Source organism: Pezoporus wallicus, unplaced genomic scaffold (genome assembly GCF_028554395.1).
Source record: "Pezoporus wallicus isolate ANWC-B61680 ecotype Strahan unplaced genomic scaffold, APGP_CSIRO_Pwel_v1 contig_3820, whole genome shotgun sequence".
Classification (NCBI taxonomy): Eukaryota; Metazoa; Chordata; class Aves; order Psittaciformes; family Psittacidae; genus Pezoporus; species Pezoporus wallicus.
The window spans coordinates 56,332-75,956 of record NW_026643060.1 but is presented as its reverse complement, the minus strand read 5'-3'; the positions used below and the strand labels follow the sequence as shown (position 1 = coordinate 75,956).

General features: G+C 37.4%; 1 long non-coding RNA gene across 1 annotated transcript; it reads right to left on the bottom strand.

The window, feature by feature from the left end:
- Positions 1–524: 524 nt before the first annotated feature.
- Positions 525–6,589, bottom strand: LOC130592342 (uncharacterized). The gene is made up of 3 exons (XR_008970530.1): positions 6,372–6,589; positions 980–1,127; positions 525–805 (listed from the first exon to the last, which is right to left on the bottom strand). It is a non-coding gene; the product is annotated as an uncharacterized LOC130592342 (long non-coding RNA).
- Between the last annotated feature and the right edge of the window lie 13,036 nt (positions 6,590–19,625).

Here is a 19,625-nt window from a genome sequence, read left to right as displayed (position 1 = left end):
GCAGTAGTGCTGTGTCACTGGGGAATCACTGCATCATCCTTGTGAATCATTGTAATGACCAGTGTAATGAATGTGAAGTTAGCAGTTACTCTTTCCTATGAACTGCAGAAAAACTTCTGCACTCAGAGCCATTCAAATAGTCTGCAGCTTGAGCAAGGAGCCCAGTTATGCTTCATAGCACTGGCATTCAAATTGTAATCTTCCAAGGTTATCACTCCAATTCCTTTGCTTATCCATCAAATTTCTTTGCCAATCTGAAATGAAAAGGCATTTGATACCAGAGACTCCTGGCTCGGTATCTCACAAGCAGTTTTAGAGCTATTTGTCTTTGGGTCATTAATATTCCCGGGTTTTACTGTGATGATCTCACTTCCTGCAAACAGTAAAAATAGTGAGTTGAGAGTGAATTACAAAACACCCCCCACACAAATACAGCACTTGAAAAGTTGTTTTCCCCACTACTCCAGAGGAAAAAAAAAGCTGTTTAGAATTAAATTCAATTGGTTTTATTTTCAGTGGTTTGAGACAGTTCTTAAGTAACACACATTATACAAAGAATGTGATAATTTATCTTTGCAGAAATACAAATAAAACAAGGTATTAAAGCAGAAGGACATAAGAAATAGTGAATATTTAGATATGATAGATTCATCTCCAATTAGATTAATGGGGGGTTTCATAACTTTTTAATATTTTTTTTCCCCACTGTTTCTCCCTAAGCTTTTTCTCACAGGTTATTACTTCATGAATGACTGTGCCTCTTCTAGATCAAAATCTATGAATTTTTCAAATGCTCTTGCAAGTTCTGTAAAATAGTAGTAATAATAAAAAAGACTTTTTTCTCATTTAGCAACTATGAGGTAAGATCCTCACTGAAGTAAAGCTTGTGCAGCTGAGACTTAAGTAAATTATTCTTTCTCAGAGCTGTGGTGGACTCATAATTTTACAGCCCATGTTACTGAGTAAGAACTGTTCTCACTTTTGGCTGTATTCTCCTCGAATGCTATCTGATAAAACTCCTGGGTGAATGCTGGCAAGTTGTCACTTTCATCCATCACTGTTATCAGCAGCATAAGTGGATTGCTGTACAGCCTGTCACTGTTCCCAGCAAGAATCTGAATCTCACACTGATACAGTTCAAATTGATGGGGGGGTGGGGGGGGGGGGTGGTGTGTGTGTGGGGGGAAGTATGATTAATAAATAAAGTGTTTATTATTAATCTTGGTAGAATTTAGCATGAATATTTCCATTTATATGAAAACTGCTATGATCTTCAGTAGAGTTGTAATATTCAACTCCCTTTTAATGTTAAAAAAAATATTTGGAAAAATAAGGATGTGTAGGACTGAAAGGGCCAAAGATTGTTAAAGTTCTGTGTTGAGCCTCACAGACTACTTGTAACATTTGTTATATAAAATTTTTCAGTAAGGTTTTTTCAACAGATTGCACAAAGCCCAGTGTTATATTAGCAGAACTAAAGGAAACAAGAAGAGGAGAGGAGAATACAACAGTGGACAGCTAGTGTATTTAAAAAATAAAAAATTCCTTATATCTCCCCTCTGACAACTGTATTTTCAGCTACAGTAAGGCATAAATGTGAACGCTTATGCTACTCCATGCAGCATGTGGACTGTGCTGGTAGATAGTCTAAGCTTTTGAACTGCTAGCCTACCTAGTTTGGAAGTGATGCAAGATAACCAAAACAAGCAAAGTAGTCAGTCTTGTCCAGAAACTGAGAATTTCTGCCATGAGCTGGACTATGAAGACAGAGATAAAATTACTGTCTATTTATAAACTTATCTGACAAGTATTGATCCGATTTCAAATAATGGTATTTCAAAAGAGAGTTTGCCTATAGCAAACTTTAAACGCCATTCTCAGCTTTATATATTCCAGAGAAAAATCTAAAGCTGAAAGGTAAAATGTCTTATCACTGACAGAAAAAAGACTTCAGTATCCCAGATGGCAGCTTGCAGGCTTTCCTAATACGTGGAAGTCCCAGAGCTCTTTCTATAAATATCTAGGACCATATGTTCCTACATCACTGAAACATCAGTAAACTCTTTCCATAGAATCATAGAATGGCTAGGGTTGGAAAGGACCTTAAGATCATCTAGTTCCAATTTCCCTGCCATGCCTCCCATGCACCCTACCCCTATACTTTTTCTGTTACTTCCCTTTGGAAAACTGGGACAGTAGCATCATAGTAAGGACATCCAAAAAATCCAAGGCAAGGAAGTGTAGACAATAAGATCTGTACTCTATGTCTACCCAGCTCAACATTTGGCACAGTATTCTTTCTTCATAGTGCTTGTTATGGACTGATTGATGCTGGGGTCAAGTCTAGGAGGACATGAAATGGTATTTAAAGCATAGATTTGCTAAACAGTGCTGCTGCCAGACCTGCCTTGCTGCAGGAGCACCCAAACTACTTTCTGTGCTCACTGTTCCTTCAGAAGGCTCTGTGCAGCACCTTTAGCCCATAATCTGTTTCTGTCCTCACTGGGCCAGAGGCTGGGCTTTCCATTCTGACTTTTTTCAGGTAAATTATAGTTGGTTTCCCTGGTATTTTGTGGGAATTATGACTACATGTAGGAAGCTTGCAATTTAGTCCCATGAAAATAACTATGGAGAAAATACAAAGGAATGCATTACTTACGTAAAACTCTAAACAGAGTTAATTCTTCAGATAGAATCAGAACTCTGTTAGTTATATTTGACGAATCACTGTTTTTATGGTAGAGGGTCAAATCCTTTTCCTAATCCCGTACAGTCTTTCTGTACTGGAACGTAGAACTGCATTCTTCAATTGATATCAGAAACTTATTCCTCAAGGAAGAAGTTTGATGGAGAAGGCACTGAACAGAATGTAATTCCTAAGTTAGTCACAGACTGCCTGTATGAATTTGGGCAAATTACTCTAGGTAGTGTCTTTTCTTCGGCAGCAGAAAATAATAGCATTTTCCCACTGCCTGGAAATACTGAAGAGCTACCCATTAAGGTGGCATGCAGGGACATAAACCCTAGTGTTGTGAGACAAAGGGTTATTAACATGCAAAAGATTGTTTCTCTGTCCTTATCTTTAAGCATCCTATTGTTTCACATATGTAAAGTTTCCTTAATCCATATTAACAAAATCCTCTGTGTGCTCAAATCCCCTGGGCACTAGTTGAAGTCATAATACAGCTTCTGACTGCTTGTTCCTTGTAATAATACTTACCTCTGCCTGACTTTATTTGTCAAGCCCTAGTGTTGCATAAGTATTTCCACCTGGATTAATGTAGGAAAAAAAAAATCCAAGGGGAGCTCCCCTTCAAATACTAATGGATCTTTCTACCCTCCCACTGAACCTGGAATCATGGGGAAAACATTAAAAAATATGAGTAACATTGGAATGGTTCAGTCTAAAGGTCCAGGTCACACAAAAACACCATTACATTTTTTTGCTGGCAGCTACAGAAGTTTGCTATTAAGAGGCAGAGAAATTAAATTGCACTTTGGGTGGACGTTACTAATTTCTTGTGCTATCATTCCATCTCCTTGCCTATTCTGAGTATGAACCAAGAAGCTTGTCTCTGATATTAGCAGCCCAGAATTTGTTCTTACCAAGATAATTTAATTCTTTTTATCAGTTACTCTTTTTAGAGAGGCAGCAGGCCTCAGGATGAAACTGGGGACGGCATTGCTCTTGCATCTAGCTGCAGTACAGTGTCTGCTCTCAAAGCAGCTGTGGTTGAAGACTGTGCCAATGTGTTTTGCCATAATAGGCTTCTTAAACAATTTATGTTATCAAAAAATGTTGAGATATGCTCTACTAGCTATAGAAGGCATCTGAAAATCAAGAAATGCTGGACTTGAAGATTAATTTCTGCCAGACTCATTCTATGTATCATTAGGCAGGCTATTTATGACTCTGAAGTCAACTGGTTTCTGTTGACTTTAGCTGGATTTATCATTGAACATCTAAATAGCCAACACTAATCTCTGCCTCAGTTATTGTACAATATAGTAATTCATGCCTGCCTCCTGCAATATTGTGGGACTTGTATACATAATTTTATCAATCTGCTTTGAGATCCTTTGAATTTATAATTATGTTATAATTATTCAGACTTCTGATGAGATAGTTCAAGCCTCCACAATTCCACATTTTATAGCAAATAAATTCAAAAGGATAATAATGAAATTGAAGTGAAATAATGGAATAATGAAATTCTTCTAGGACTTTGGGACACATTTCCTTGTTATTACATGGTGTAATCTTTCCATCATCACAAGCCAAAGCAAAATCAAATCAGTCAAAGCTTTCCCTGAGATGCTTTGGCAGACTGAAAGTTAACTCATTTTCAGATTGATTTAAATATGAAATTGAATTAGCCAAGCTAAAAATATTTCTGCAGTACTGCACTGGTGGAAAGCACTGAACATTTTTTTTGCCAAATAGAAAGAATGGACAGCAAACTCTGAGAAAATTATAACCCATTTTTTGCTGTTGCCATGGAAACATAGCTACAAACACTTGTGTTTAGACTGTACAGTCCTCATGAAATACAGCTTGTCAGTTGTTTTTATAAGATATAAACCCTTTCGACTCCATGGATGCAGAACAGTTCCTAACAAGGAGAAAGGAGAAGGTGACTGTTACAAATGAGATATATGCAGTGCCTCATCAGTCCTCAAAATAACAAGGCAAAGCCATTATGAAGGCCTCATTCTAATTTAAACATCCATTTGTTTATGCTAACATTAATGTGTTTCTTGGGTGATTTTGTTTAGATTCTGTGCCTTTTAACCCATATGACTGTACTCCCAAAGTATGTGGTTACAGTCATGCAATGAACTCAGTCCCTCGCTGCATTACTTGCTTTGCTATGAGGAAAGACAGTACAATCTCTAATCCTTGTTTAAAATGAGATTGTTATTTTAAGTGACCTTTTCCTACCCCTTTTGCATCTTTGCATGCCTGAGGGATTCCCTTTGGAGTTCTAATAAATAGAGCAGCAGGCTTTACTCTGTGTGTTCGACAGCCCTGTGTTCCTGTTAGTGCTCAAACAGTGCAAGCTGAACAGGCAGTTATAGTTGGAGTTATAAACTAGGAAAATACAGCACTGATTTTAAGTATTTCTAGGAAGGTGAAAGTGTGGAGTTTAGCCTTTCAGGGGAAAAAAAGAAAGTGTTTACATGTCCAAAACACAGGCATGTAAATGACTTCACCTTCATGTTAATGAAATGCACTTTCATCAGCTGTCACTCGAAGATCATATGACAGAGATGCATTTCTGATCACCTAATTAAAATTCGTCTATTGCCATAGACATTTCCAATGTGCAGCACAGTAAATCTGCTCTTTGGAACAAACCTGCGATCACAGCAGCATTTCTGCAGATGCACAAGAAAAGACTGAATTTAATGGGATTATTCATAAACCTAAATTATCACTGATTTGCTGTATCAAGGACAATGTTCCTAACCCAAAGGAATTACCCAGAGTAGATGTAAAATTGCAGGGGAAACATCTTGTTGAAGTTGAATGATTTTGAAAATCTGGATGTCCTGACACCTTGGAAATGATCTGTGGATAACTCACATTCAGGACTTCTGGAGCAAAATGGCACCTGGAGTTACCTAGTTGTTTTCCTCAGTTGTGATTTCCACTGTTGGTAAGGCACAATGTCCTAGAGACTGATTCCTCAAATCTCTGAGTTGCACAATTAGATGATAATTGCTGAACTGGCCTGTGTCTTGCACAGAGCTGTCTACAAATAAGAGAAACTCATCAAAGACGTAATTCTTTTGAAAAAGCATGACAGCTGGTCTAGAAACATGAAATTAAGCTCACTCTTGTTAATTGCTGCTAAATAATTAGAGCCACTACTTTGCTACAGGCATATTTCTGTATTCTTGGTTCTGTGTATTTGTCTGTATTTGTTTACTGAGGGTTACTGCAAATGGTAGTAAGGTGGTGGACATGATACCTCTGCTGAGCCTGCTAGAAGAGAAGAATCTGGGACTCTTCTGGGACAGTTCTGTACCTATTTTCCATGATACTTGTGTGTCTTTCAGAGGCTTATAATGATTGTATTGATCACTTGTTGCTGATTATCCTGGGTTACTGGCTGCTAAGTCTTCACTTTAAGGTGACGGTAGCATCTGCTGCTGGAAAAGAAATGAAGCATTGCCAAGAAAACTTCTGCAAGCAGCTTTCAATGAGAGGTGCCAGAAAAGCGAAACACAGTTTCTGGGCTCTGAGGGGAGAAAACTGGTCTGCTGAGGGATAAATGGAGTATGTAGGTAAATGAGAGACAGCCACTCTAGATATGATACAAATCTTGTTCTAGGCAATGCTGTGACCTGTTTTCACTATCACTTACCTGAGGTGACATTTGTTTTGATATCATTGTGACTATGCACCATAAAGCATGGAACACTACTTCGTTATTGCAGTCAATTGTGAGGAAAGCCTTTCAGAAGTTTAATTTAGGAAAGTTCCCCCTTCCCATTTCCAGTGGAGGGGTCCATTCAGGGAAGCTAATTTAGCTACACCAGCTTCTAAATCCTTAGGCACCAGGCATCCTGATCTGCCTGCTGTGCCAATGCTGTGGGTGTTACTGTCTAACACTGGACAGAGATGATGTCAAGCTGACTCATAATGACCAGTGTTTCCTTGATGAGGACAATTCAGACTGATAACTCCAGCAGGTTGCCACTGAATTACAGGCTGCCTCCTACTTTATGCTCTGTATGGCTTTTCTGTGAGCAGAAGGTAGCCCTTCCCAAACTGCTCTGTATGGACCTTTCCTCTAATTGCAGAATTTTGCTGGATTACCTTCCTGCTTCCTCTGTACAAGTCATCTCATTGAAAGGAGTCAGGAGTATCAGGAATGGGAGGGGATGTAGGACTTACGATGTATTAAAAGACCCTGGCAGGGGGGGTGCTGATTTATCTTTGAATGTTCTTTCCTCGTACATTTCTGATGAGCTCGTGATGCAGCTTTCCGTAATGATTCTGTAGTGACTAATACCTGAAAGCCATAGAAATTTCTCTGAACTCTAGAATGAGAGAAGATGTGCTCTTCTGTTATCATGAAGGAGGCAGAGGATGGTTTTGCTTTTATATCAGAGAGGGTGAGATATATATCATGTTGCTGTGTCAGTACAAAAGTAATAGCAGCCATGAGAGAGAAATTAGGAAAGCCTGCTATTTTTCAATCTCTTTACCCAAAACAGAGTTATCTGGGTGAAGTTTTTCACTGTTAAACTGTTCCTGGAACAAAAGAAATCAACTGAATGACAGCTGTATTTTAAACATCAGAGGAAAAGTATTAGACTAGAAGGCTCAAAAAAATCTGATGTCATCTGAACCTTTCTTTTTGGAGTTTGTTTCTTAATTTGACACATATTTTTAGTGATAGTTTAAGCAACCTTCATCTAATCTAAGAAACTAGCTGTCCAGATTGGTTATTGTTCCTGGCTGTTATTCTGACCTTAGCCTTTATCTAAAACGTAAGCAAGGACTTTGTTAAATGATGTCCACCAGCTGTTTTCCAGGGGAAATACTCTTCACCCATTTCCATGAAAACACTTAAAATTACTGTCACAGCTTTAAATTTGTTTTTAAGTGCCCTTCCCATTATGGTGGTGAGCCTTACATAGCATTTGGAAATGTAAAAATAAGTCAAAAATACATTCAGGAGCAGAGTTGAATTTTTAATTTTGTAATTAAATAATTCTTCATGCTATTTCATGAAGAATATGGAGAAGTGACCAGGAATGCACCTCTGTGTGCTGTCCTAACACAGTACAGTAAGGTACATTTAAAGAAAACATTGTAATCTGTGTTAGCTTCGTAAAATATGATGTTCCATAATTGCTTTGGAGTTGCCATGTTCTACTGCAGTATTTCCAGGAGATTTTTCTCTGCATAAAATGGCATTTGCAAAATGTTTAAGGTAGGAGAGCCCATTAAAGCCCAAGGTAAGACATTCATTCTCCAGTGAGTATAGCATGTGATTAAAATTTCTCAAGCTAGATGCTCTGTTTGCAGTGGGCAGACAGTCTTTGCAGTCTCTCTTGAAACATTTGACATTATTAATTTTTTGTATTCTTTTTTAAGAAAGTATTTTTTCCCTGGGTCGTTCTGTTCCCTTTTTCCTGCTGATGCAAAATAATAACGCACATTTAACGTAATTCCAAGTTATGGGTTTAAAAAATATAGATTTACTTAATCCCCTACCCATATGTACTGACTTCTTTAGTTACAGTCTCCAAAATTTTCTATGACTGTTACATTAACATGGACTTAGTCTTTTGAGAATCTTTAATGAAGTACACAATGACTGCAGGCACACAAAATGGACTTCAAAAAGACCTTTCACTGCACTACAAAAAACCCTAATCCAACCTGTCATTAATGGTGATGCATTGTGTGGGTGTACACAAAGCATCAGGCGGTGTTTTTCCAGGATAACAATTTGCACATTCTCAGTGTACTTCATAATCTGCAGACACAGAAAAAAAGAAAAATCATCTGTAAAATGAAACTTTGCATCTTGGAATTTACTCACAAAACAACTGAAGGTAGAGAGTCATCAGGGGCAGCGGCATCTTGTGGTGGGTGTTTTGGGATCATTATTAGAGTTGGCTGCTCTGTGCCAAAGTGTTATATTTCTATTGCTTAGGTAACTTAAAATCAGAACTGAAAGCCTGATGGAAAATCTTACATCAGATATTACTAAAGGGCCATCTTTTCATATAAAACCAAAAGGTTCCATGGTATGGCAGCTGCTGTGTTGTATGCTTTTGTTTCTTTATTACATATTAATTTGGTTATTCAGATTTTTATCAGTGAAAAAAAAAGTTCTAGTGGAAGGTGTCCCTGCCCATGACAGGGGATTGGTACTAGATGATCTCTAAGGTCCCTTCAACCCAAATCAGTCTGTGATTCTATGATTCTTTTTGTGTTAACAGCACCTAAACAGCTCTCCTAACCTAGAGCTTATTCCTAGTTCTAAAAAATCCAGTACAGCCTCAAGCCTCTAAAACATAATTTTGTTTAGTTCACATGCTTGTCTGCATTGAACATGGTCTCAAAATAGAGAACTGACTTCTGTTTCCTAAGGCTTAAGGTCTATAATTTTCCAAACACTTCAATACAAAACAAGAGAGAACTGCCCAGCTGTATCTTACCTTTTACAGATAAAGAAATAGCTCATGTCCTTGAATCCATCTGGAATGTATGATCTGAAGTTTGGCTTGAAGGCTGTATGAGGATGTTATGCTGTATCTCAGCATTTGATGTGGAAGGGTGCTGTGATTTAACCTCAGCTGGCAGCTAAGCATCACAGAGCCGTTCCCTCACACCTCCCCAGTGACCAGTGGAGTGGGGAAGAGAGCTGCGGGGAAAGAGTGTGAAGTAGACAACAGATTTATGGATTAATTATAGGGGCCAAGACCTTATTGGTCTAATTCAGTCAGCTTCCCTGATATGAACGATGTACATTCTTTTCTTTCTATATTTTAATACAGTGTTGCTTAATTATTCAAAATAAAACCTACTTGGAAGTAAATATTCCAGTGTTTACATTTGTATGTGCATTAAACAGATCTTAAATCACTTTTGTGTCCTACACTAGAGGTGGTTGTCTTTACGGTCAAAATATAGCCAAACTCTACCTTTGTTTCTGTGCCAGTGTAAGTGGGATTTTCTAGACACAGTGGAAAACTTTCATGGGTTCGTTGCTAATGCAATCGTGTAGCATTTGGTAAATGTAAATTGAATGGTGGTGTCAGGATCATATGGTTTGACATGCGTGGGGAATCCCAAAGGACCTGCTAATTGCTTGGTCAAAAATGTGTATCTCTTCTCATGAGGGATAGTAGAGATCCAACAATGTTTTTCAGAACCATCCTGAAGAGTAAGCATTAAGAAAGCCTCTAATTCCCATTTGTATCCCCATTTGTATGAAACTGGAGACAAGCCATGTTAAGGGTTAACATTTGGAACAGTAGTAATATTTAGAAAAGAGCTTAGGAAAGTGCTGTTATATTAAATGTCAGAAATGTAGCACTACGGATTGTAACACTGTTTCTACATCTACTTTTTCTTTGTTCTCAAGAATTTTTGTTAGATTGGAGCAAATGACAAGTACCCATTAAAACTCATTCAGCCTTCACACTATGAATCCTTCTGCTTCTGTGGCATGAAGTAACTTTTGCCTTTCTTATAAACATATGGAAATGCTCAGCAAACCTTTTATAACATCTACAATAGGATGAATATTGCTTTTAAAAAACACCTTCTGAGACATGATGCAGAGCAGCATGACCAATGCAGGCAAAATGTATATATCGAGGAAACCATCATGCTGAGGACAATAAATTATTTGAGACAGAAAAAACTTTCTTGTGATTAATCAAGGATCTTATTCTCTGGCTTACACCTCATTTTCATCAGTATAATAAGACAGAGTTTAGTGGAGTTATTTGTGAATTATAGCAATGTGAGAAGAATATAATACCAAATAGGTCATATTCTCTGCTTATTTTTGCCTCACATCCTGACTGCCTGGCATCTGTGCTGGCTTTAAAATGTTTCCTGTTTCATGTAGGAGCTTTTTATACTGTTTGTACTTGCTGTGTAAGGGAGAGGAAAATTAATCGCAGTCTAAATTAAATCCATATGGGATGCATTTAGATATGACTAAGAAGACCCCTAAAAATATGTTAACTAACACACTTTAAAAGTATATTGTGAAGAAAAGAACATTTTAATATGTGTTTGCAGGTCAAGGAGATCTGTAGATTGAGTGCCTTTACAAGATCACATCAAGGAAACAGCATATTTTCTTGTCTATCACCACTCCAGTCTTTGGCCATGTCCATTACGTGTTTGTTACCTAAGGTGTTTGCAGGTCAAGATGATCTGTAGATTAAATGCCTTTACAGGATCGCCTCAAAACAACAGCATATTTTCTTGTCTGTCACCACTCCAGTCATTGTCAATGTCCATTATGTGTCACCTAAAGTGGTCTAAAACAACTTTTTCTTTTCAGTCCACACACATTCGTGTTGTAAACCCTGTTGAGAAGTAAAATACAATTAACCTGATTTTGTTCCTTTTTGGAATTAGTAGACCACAAGCAGATACAGAACTAGTTTAATAGACCTTTTTGTCGGGAAGCTGGGCAAATCTCTTAATTTTCAGAACATTTCCAAAACATGAGTGACTTGCCCTTTGAGGACTGTTTGAAGCATTATTGCTCATATGCTCATCAGATGATTCCCAGCTACAAGATATTACAGAAGAATGGACAAGCTCAAGAAGCTTGAGAATTTTCTTTTGATTTCTGACTTGTGTCCTGAAGATTTACATTTACATCTTCCCCATTTCTCGGACAAGCAGAATAATTTTAACATAAAGACTTATGTACACTAGCATCTTAAAAACTAGCCAAACAAGGTTTAACTATTTCACCCTATATGAAGAGCCTGAAATCTCCTCTACTTCCACATTAAAATACTGTCTCCTTCTGACTACGTTTGACTAAGCAGTACCATTTGCTGTTCAAAAATATGTTGGGAAGTTTATCTATAGAACTAATGATAGAACAGTCCATGTTTCTAAAATAGTCTCCTTTTAGCCTGCTTATCTCTTCCCTGACATTTCTTACTGAGCATCAGTGAGCAGGCAACTTTGTACTGACATCTGAAAGCAAGTCTAGAGCAGCAGTGTGCAAAAGGCTATGGAACAAGCAGTCACATGGTTTCTATATTTTCTCTCTCTCTGTTTACTGTGTTCACAATGCCAAATATCAAATTAAAAGAATTCCCTAATCCCAAAGAGTAAGGCATGGTATTTCTCCTTCCCACATGGATGGTTGTGATTATCTTTGGGGAGGGAAGGCATTTATACTTGTTCTCTTGATATTCAGTTTTACTATCTTCTCTGGGAGGGCAAATAATTTCTGAACTTTCTGTATAAACACTGTATAATCGACAAAAATTGGATTATTTTAATGAAATGTCTGACTAAATTTGCAAAGATTAGCACATATGATCTGTAAAACTTTGGTTTTGAATGTAGGAGGAGACAAAGGAATGTGCCTTTATAGAAAGGAACTGGGAAGTTTGATGTTACCTTGTGTTTGCTAAGAAATGCAGAGAAGACATCTTTAGTTAACACTGGCATACTGCCTTTTGTCATCTGGTACTGCTCATGCTCCTGGAATTCAGTTCTTGATGTTCACCATCTTTTTGAAATACTAATTTTTAGAGCATGTTTTATAATACATGTTACTAGAGCTGTAGGAAAACCTCTGTTAGTTGCTACTAATAAAGGGCACATGAAGTTTACATGTAATCATAGTTTACATTAAACACAATGAAGTTTACATTTAATCATAAATTTATTAAAAAATTAAAATATTTAAAATACAGGGAAAAGAAATAAACTGGGGTGTGGAGATGAGCTTCCTCTGTCTCTTCTATCTGAATTTCTGTCCTTCATCTCACCCAGGAAAAAAAGGTAGCAGGGAGACAAAAGACAGGCTCATATTGAGGTCTCCAGGTGATGCCCTTGCTGCTGCTTCTCAGGGACAGAACTATGGAGTTACAGTTTTCTCTGCCTAAAGCTAACAAGGGGGTGATGATTTTTTTTGTATCACTTCCACTGTCTTGGCATAGCCACAGTGCAATTTGCTTATATATAGTCCAGAAAGAAACAACATGAACAAACAAGTGCTTGGGTATTGCTTTGTTAGTATTGTATTGCCACTTCAACAGTATTGGGCTTTTTGGATGTTTGAGTCTACCACTTCATGTCAGTATACATTAATGTAACGAGATCCATGCACATTTTCTGCCTTCAGAGAAACATCTCCTAATTTGGATGCTGCAGTGCATATGTCTGATGACAGCCAAATACTTCAGTTGTAGATTTTTTTACTGGCCTCACCTATATTGAAACTTTAGGGGGATGAAAGTGACTTTATTGCTAAGTGTGGCCTGAATTAGTGTCAGGGGAGACAGGTGACTCAGGATACATATCCAGAGAAGTGTAGTCTACTTGTGGAATAGGCTATAAAATGTGATTCTGTCATGAAAGGCATTCAGGAAATAATAGAGGTGTCTATGAAGTTGTCACCATGAGATGGCTAAAACCCCATGATTTTCTTTCAGTTCACACCATTTATTAGTGAGCCTGGGGGAGATTTTACTGTATTTGGGAGGACAGAATATCTAAGAGTAATCCATGTTCTTTAATTTTCAAATTCTTATTTGGTAGGGCGATTATAGAATAACAGAATGGTTTGAGTTGGAAGAGACCTTAAAGCTCATTTAGTTCCAACCCCCTACCATGGGCAGTGACACATTCCACTAGACCAGCTCCAAGCCCCATTCAGCCTGGCCTTGAACACTGCCAGGGATGGGGCAGACACAACTGATGCTAGCTAATAATGTGGGCTTAGTTTTCAATTAATAATCATTTTATCTTAATTTCTTTAATTAACATTATTTGCTAATTATTTTATGCTTGGACACTCACATATCAAAAGCTGATCACGTAGTCCCTATAAGATCAAGGCTACTTAGTTTTTCCATTCAGTGATCTCCAAGCACAGGGATGACATAACAAGCAAGCACATTAAAAATACAAAAGAAAATGGGTGAGTAAAATACCCTTTTTTTTTTTTTTTTTTAAGACTTGAGCAAAAAGTGTGCATTGGTTATAATAACTGCTGGAGGGAAGTTTAGCAATGTGACTTTAAGGACTTAGTCTGTATTCAGTAGCTAGAATATTCACAGCAATACATGCATCTGGAAGTAATTTTAAGGAGAAGGTAAATTCACATCAATAGGCAATTTAATTTTTTACTTAAAGAAGCACTATTTTGAGTAGCTTTTCAAACAATATCAAAAATGTCTGTAAATACTTTTTCACATTCATGTAATATCTATTTCAGCGCACAAAACTTGATCTGCACATGCAGTTGGACAGTTCCGAGCTCCAAGTACACTTTTAGCACATGCAAAACATTTTAAAATCACCTTTGAAAATCTGTGCAGTTGTTCTACTCTATGACAAATAGTACAGTTGTATTAGGACCACATTTGTGCTCATGCATTCAGAAAGTGTCAGGTAAAGAAAATGATACTAAGTCTGAAAATAAAGTTCCAGTATGGGTTACACAAGCCTGGACACTGTTTTCAAAGATACTGACATTATCAGCATTGACTTGAAGGGTCCTAGCTGGTGCTGCAAAGCACAGCAGCAATAAAATGGCAGTGTTCTGTTCAAAGTCAATTTAAGTGCAGCCTAATGAGTCACTGAAGCACCTATTAAATGCCAGATGGTGCTTATGACTGGAAAGTAGAATGGTCATTTGTTATTCTAGCAGAGGGCAGTTACTGAAATCAAACCAGTTGTTGGGAATTAAAAGGCAAGCTTGGTATCAGTGACATTTGTTTCATTTTGGTTGCAGGCTTCATGATAAGATTGAACAAGACCATAACACTTAAAATTAAAAGGTCTTTTTTTTTTTACTAATTATGATGCCTCCCTCAAAATCTCTGCACCTTATGAGATCCCAAGATACAGAGAAGTACACAATATAAATTGTTTTCAATATGTATTCTGAGTGGCTCCAGTCAACAGTGTTTATACTCAGAAATTTAGGATATTGTGTTTGGTTTTCATCATTTATTGTGCAATGCTTATATGATATAGCAATTGTAAAACTAAAGGTAGGCTAGGTGGGTCTAATTCTTTGTTTAAAATGAAGGTGCTGACGAAAAACTGCAAAATTATGGTTCTAAGTAACAGAGACCCTCAGTGTCATCTAGGAAGTATGCTCTGTGTCTCTGATAGTTCTCCTCTCCTCTCTGAACTAACCTCCCTGTCGTCATACTTTTTTGATGCACAACAGTTAGGAACTTGTAAGATATTTAAGAAGCAGGAATGGTGTTTTGTGGCTGCATGTTGCCCTGTTAGGGACCCCATGCAGAAAAATGGAGTAAGAGCTGTGACTCCTCGGATTTACCACAGAAACATTTTCAAGTCCAAACATTCAGGAGGTTTTTTTGAAATTATTTCTATGAAATATTTTTTAAAAATCCTTTTGTGTTTCTGTTGACATTTTTCTTGGAGGAAAAACTCTTTCCAAGTATTTCTTTTAAATGTTGAGATAATTCTTTTAAGTAAATAACAACCAGGCAAAACTTTGCTAGTCCATTTTTCACACTGAATTCCTAGGCTCAGTCTGCTTCAAAAATGCTATCAGTAGAAAGGTTTATCTGGCTATAAGACAAAAAAAGGGACTGCTGGAGACAGAAGTATTAAAATCAATCTATTTTTACCCAATAACAGTGGCTTTTTCTTGTATTTCCTGGATACCAACAACAGGGGCCAGGAAGAGCAAAAGGAATTAAAAAGCACGTAGCAAGCTAGGATTGAAAGTGATTTTTTTTTTTTTTTGTATGCTGCAAAGCTTTCTTGCAAGCAGCACTACAGTAATGTAGGTGACCCAGTTTAGTCTGTTTGGCTTATACCTGTTCTACAGTGGTGTCATTTCACTGACCTTTGTGGGGCTACCGAACAGTGAAAATGAGGGTAGCATCATGAGGGTGAAAATGAGGGTGAGTTTTTATGGTAGTGTAAAGAATCCAGTGGGAATGAGCCATCTTACTTTTCAGGTACCAGTGCATATTCTTTTCTGCTAATAAGATATATTATTGATAACAACATAATAACCTGAAAGATAAATGAACTTTTAATTCAAACAAAACCAAATACAATTTGTGTTTTTCCTGGCAATACTAGGATGACATCTTTCCTTTACAGCAATAGAACAAACACCAGTCTCATTCAGTGGCATATCTTCCTGAAAATTAGTCCTGTCATTCTGAAGTTGATCAATATGCATTAGAGCAGACTTTAGTCCTACTTTCTCCTCTTTCTAATAAGAATAATTGCTTGTTTATTTGTACAGTGTCCCTAAGTACATTCCACTAAGTTCTTCCTAACTAACATAACAAAAATGTTTGCATATGTTAATGACTTAAAAATACTCTTCTATGTTTAATCTTTCCTTTATATGTGACATCAATGGCTGGAAACCAGGCTATACTTCAAGAAGATGTTCAGACTGTTTCTAACAGTAGATAGGATAAGCATTAACTAACATAGAGGATTTAATCTAGAATAGTGCTGAACTTCCACTGAATCCTTTGGAATTCAAAATATCTTTGTGTCAGGTTTCTAATCACAATTATCTGAACACATCTCCCTAATCTGGAGTTGCTTTTAATGCTAAGGAATGAGTTCTGAACCAGCCTCCATTTCTGCATATGCATTATTGTCTGAGGTACTCAGCTGACCTCAGTAATTGGTACAGGAACCATGTACAGTCAAGTTTTGTGGTCTTAAATAAACTCAAGCTAGAGAGTTGTTACAGTTTAAAGACGGTCAGAATAAAACTTGAATAATATACAACTGTGCACTTTTGAAAAATTTTGTCTCAGGATGAGTTTGTGGTTCATTCTCATCTGAATAACCACCATCAACCTTGAACCAGGTCTAAATAAAATCCTAGGGTAATTAAACAGGCATTTTACACCAGCAGCTGCTCCAGTGACAATATTTGCACACTTATAAAGGCCATGTAGAAGAAATTCATCTTATCCCCATCCCTGCAGAAAAGATGTTTGTAACATCACTGGGCACCAGACATGGTAAAACAGAAAATACTAGAACTGGTAGACTGACAGGTGTCACATTTCCATTATTTGATCGTTCATGTTTTCCACACGTTACATCTTAGGTAAAAAGCATAGAGTAAAACTCTGAATGATGTCAGAAATATATCTTAGCTTGTTTAATAATATAATGTGTTCAGGACTCCTTTATGTGCCTGAGTGGAACAAAGTGACGAAGAAAATTATTCCTGCAAAATGGGGAGAATGGTTCATACTCTGTCAGTGTGCATCTGTATGTGCAAGAGATTTATCTAAACACCTGTAAGTCTTCATTGTTAATCTCTTACAGTGCTATCACCTTGTTTTCATACTTTTCCACTCTACCAGGTCATTGTCTTTGTCAGTCTACACCCTTTTATATCTAATTATGGAACAAATGCAATAATAAGCTGACTGTGGATAGATTTATAAGGTTACAGGGCTCATCTCTTTCAGAATCACAGTAAGATTTCTGTTGATGGTGCAGACTCATGAAGCAGGTTCATAGTGTGCTCTAGGGTCAAAATTAACTCAAACTTTATATGAACCAGAAAGACTATCTATGGTACAAGGGACACTTTTGATTCACTGTTATTCTTAAAGTCATATTACAGTGTTACAACCCAAATATCCCATTATGATATATTGCTGTGAATATGATCCATCATCCTTCGATAAGTACTTGCCAGATTCATGTTAAAACTGGATGTCACTTAAGAAATCTGATATTTAAATATCCCAGTGAAAGGTAAAAGGATTTCACAGTGAAATAGAAGTTCATTTGTACTAGATAATTAGAATCAAAAATTTTATCAAAACAGAATGATAAAGATGAAAAATTACTGTAAATACTTCGTTTTTTTTTTCTAAATATAAATATATTAGAGCAGTATGGAAATGCTTATGTTTACTGAAAGGTGAATGGTGGAAGAACAATATGTGAGAAAACAATGTTTAAAGCCAGCTATGCCTATTGTCTGGCTCAGTGTCAGAAAACAGGCTGAATTGCATCCCTGGTATAAACTAAATTAAAACAATTGACTAAATTTAATTGACCATTCCCATGATATAAAGCAACAAAATCTAACAGTGGATGAATGCTTTTGTTTTCTCCTGTTTTCTTCTAAGTACTGGACACTGTTTTAATCTATCACTATTGTCTGGTTGCCTTTTAAATAAATTATTCTGAGGAAAAAATACTGATTTACACAAAAAGAATAGTAATAGCACAGTAGATGTCCTGGTACTACAGTTAGTCATTAGAGCAGTAGCTCTGCAAATGCAGATGCACATGTTACTTTGAATTTAACTCAAGTAGCATCAGGCACATGTCTAAATATCAGCATATATTAAAGTTGCAATATTAAAGGAAAGAGTGATATTAAAGTTGCCTTTATTAAAGCAATCTATCAGGTTTAGTTCTGATTCATTCTTTAATATACATCAGCTTGTACAGAAGGGCTCTAATCACTGAAAGTTGTGGTAGAAGAGCTTTGGTAAATTATGCTGTGGATCTTCAAAATGTTGTTCTCAAATATGAATGGCACCTCTCCAGAGTATCTTGGTCTTATTTTAGCCCTACCTTCCCTGGTTCCTTGAGCTAGGCCAGCCTGGTGGCCAGGATAGAATCATAGAATCATAGAATAGTTAGGGTTGGAAAGGACCTTAAGATCATCAAGTTCCAACCCCCTTGCCATGGGCAGGGACACCTCACACGAAACCGTGCCACCCAAGCCTCTGTCTAGCCTGGCCTTGAACACCGCCAAGGATGGAGCATTCACAGCCTCCCTGGCAACCCATTCCAGTGCCTCACCACCTGCACAGTGAAGAATTTCTTCCTTCTAGTTAACCTGAACTTCCTCTGTTTCACTTTAAGCCCATCACCCCTTGTCCTATCGCTACAGTCCCTCATCAAGAGTATCTCCCCAGCATCCTAGTAGGCCCCCTTCAGATACTGGAAGGCTGCTATGAGGTCTCCACGCAGCCTTCCCTTTTCCAGGATGCAGGGTATGCACTCTCTGGCAAAGTGCTGGTGTGGAGAGTGAGCTGGGGAAGATCAGTTCTCCAAATCCCCCATCATATGTTTAATTTCTTGAAGCTGTCATTTCAGTTCAATGCAGCTCTTCTGCAGCGTAAAGTATGGCAGGAGCATATGCCTTTGTAGGACTCTGACCTCCACTCTATTTTTAATCAAATAAAATGAAAGATTTTTCTGCAGTTTTGTTGTTGTTAATTGCCTCCCAGACACAGAAACATAGTTTTGCATTTAGTCATTCAAATATTCGAGATGTTGGAAACAAAAATAATCAGGAAACCTTTGCTGGGATCATTTTCTTAATTTCTCTGTCTGAATGCATCCATCTGTCAAAACATTCTTGTGCAGAACACGTAACATGAGGTACAGGTTTTGAATTCTTTCTGTGCATAGTTTGATAATTTGTACAAAATCTACTTAAAAATAGAACTAATTTTTCTTTTTGTGCTTTTTAAAGTTACTGCATCTTTAATGACAGAGGAAATACAGCTTTTGGCTACAGTTGGGTCTAAGGAAAAACTTGGTGTTTCATCAGGGTCAGGATTTAATCTGTTGTATTTGCCAGCAGGGTTGGGCAGGAAACCATTTTCTTACCACATGATTCTTGGATGCATTCAATTTTCTTTTCTTATTCCCAGCCTCAGGACAAGCCCCCAAAGTACTCTCTGTTCTTATGAGGGAGGTGGAGGGGGAGTGAAAAGGAATCTCATCAAGTAACTGCATACAGGTGCATCCATATTCCAAGATGCATTTGTTCAACTCCATTGGAATAGGTCTGAATTACAGAAGACAAATGAAAACCAGTCACTTTCAGCTCAGTGCTCCAACCATCCAAGTAGCAGGTATTTTAGGATGGCTT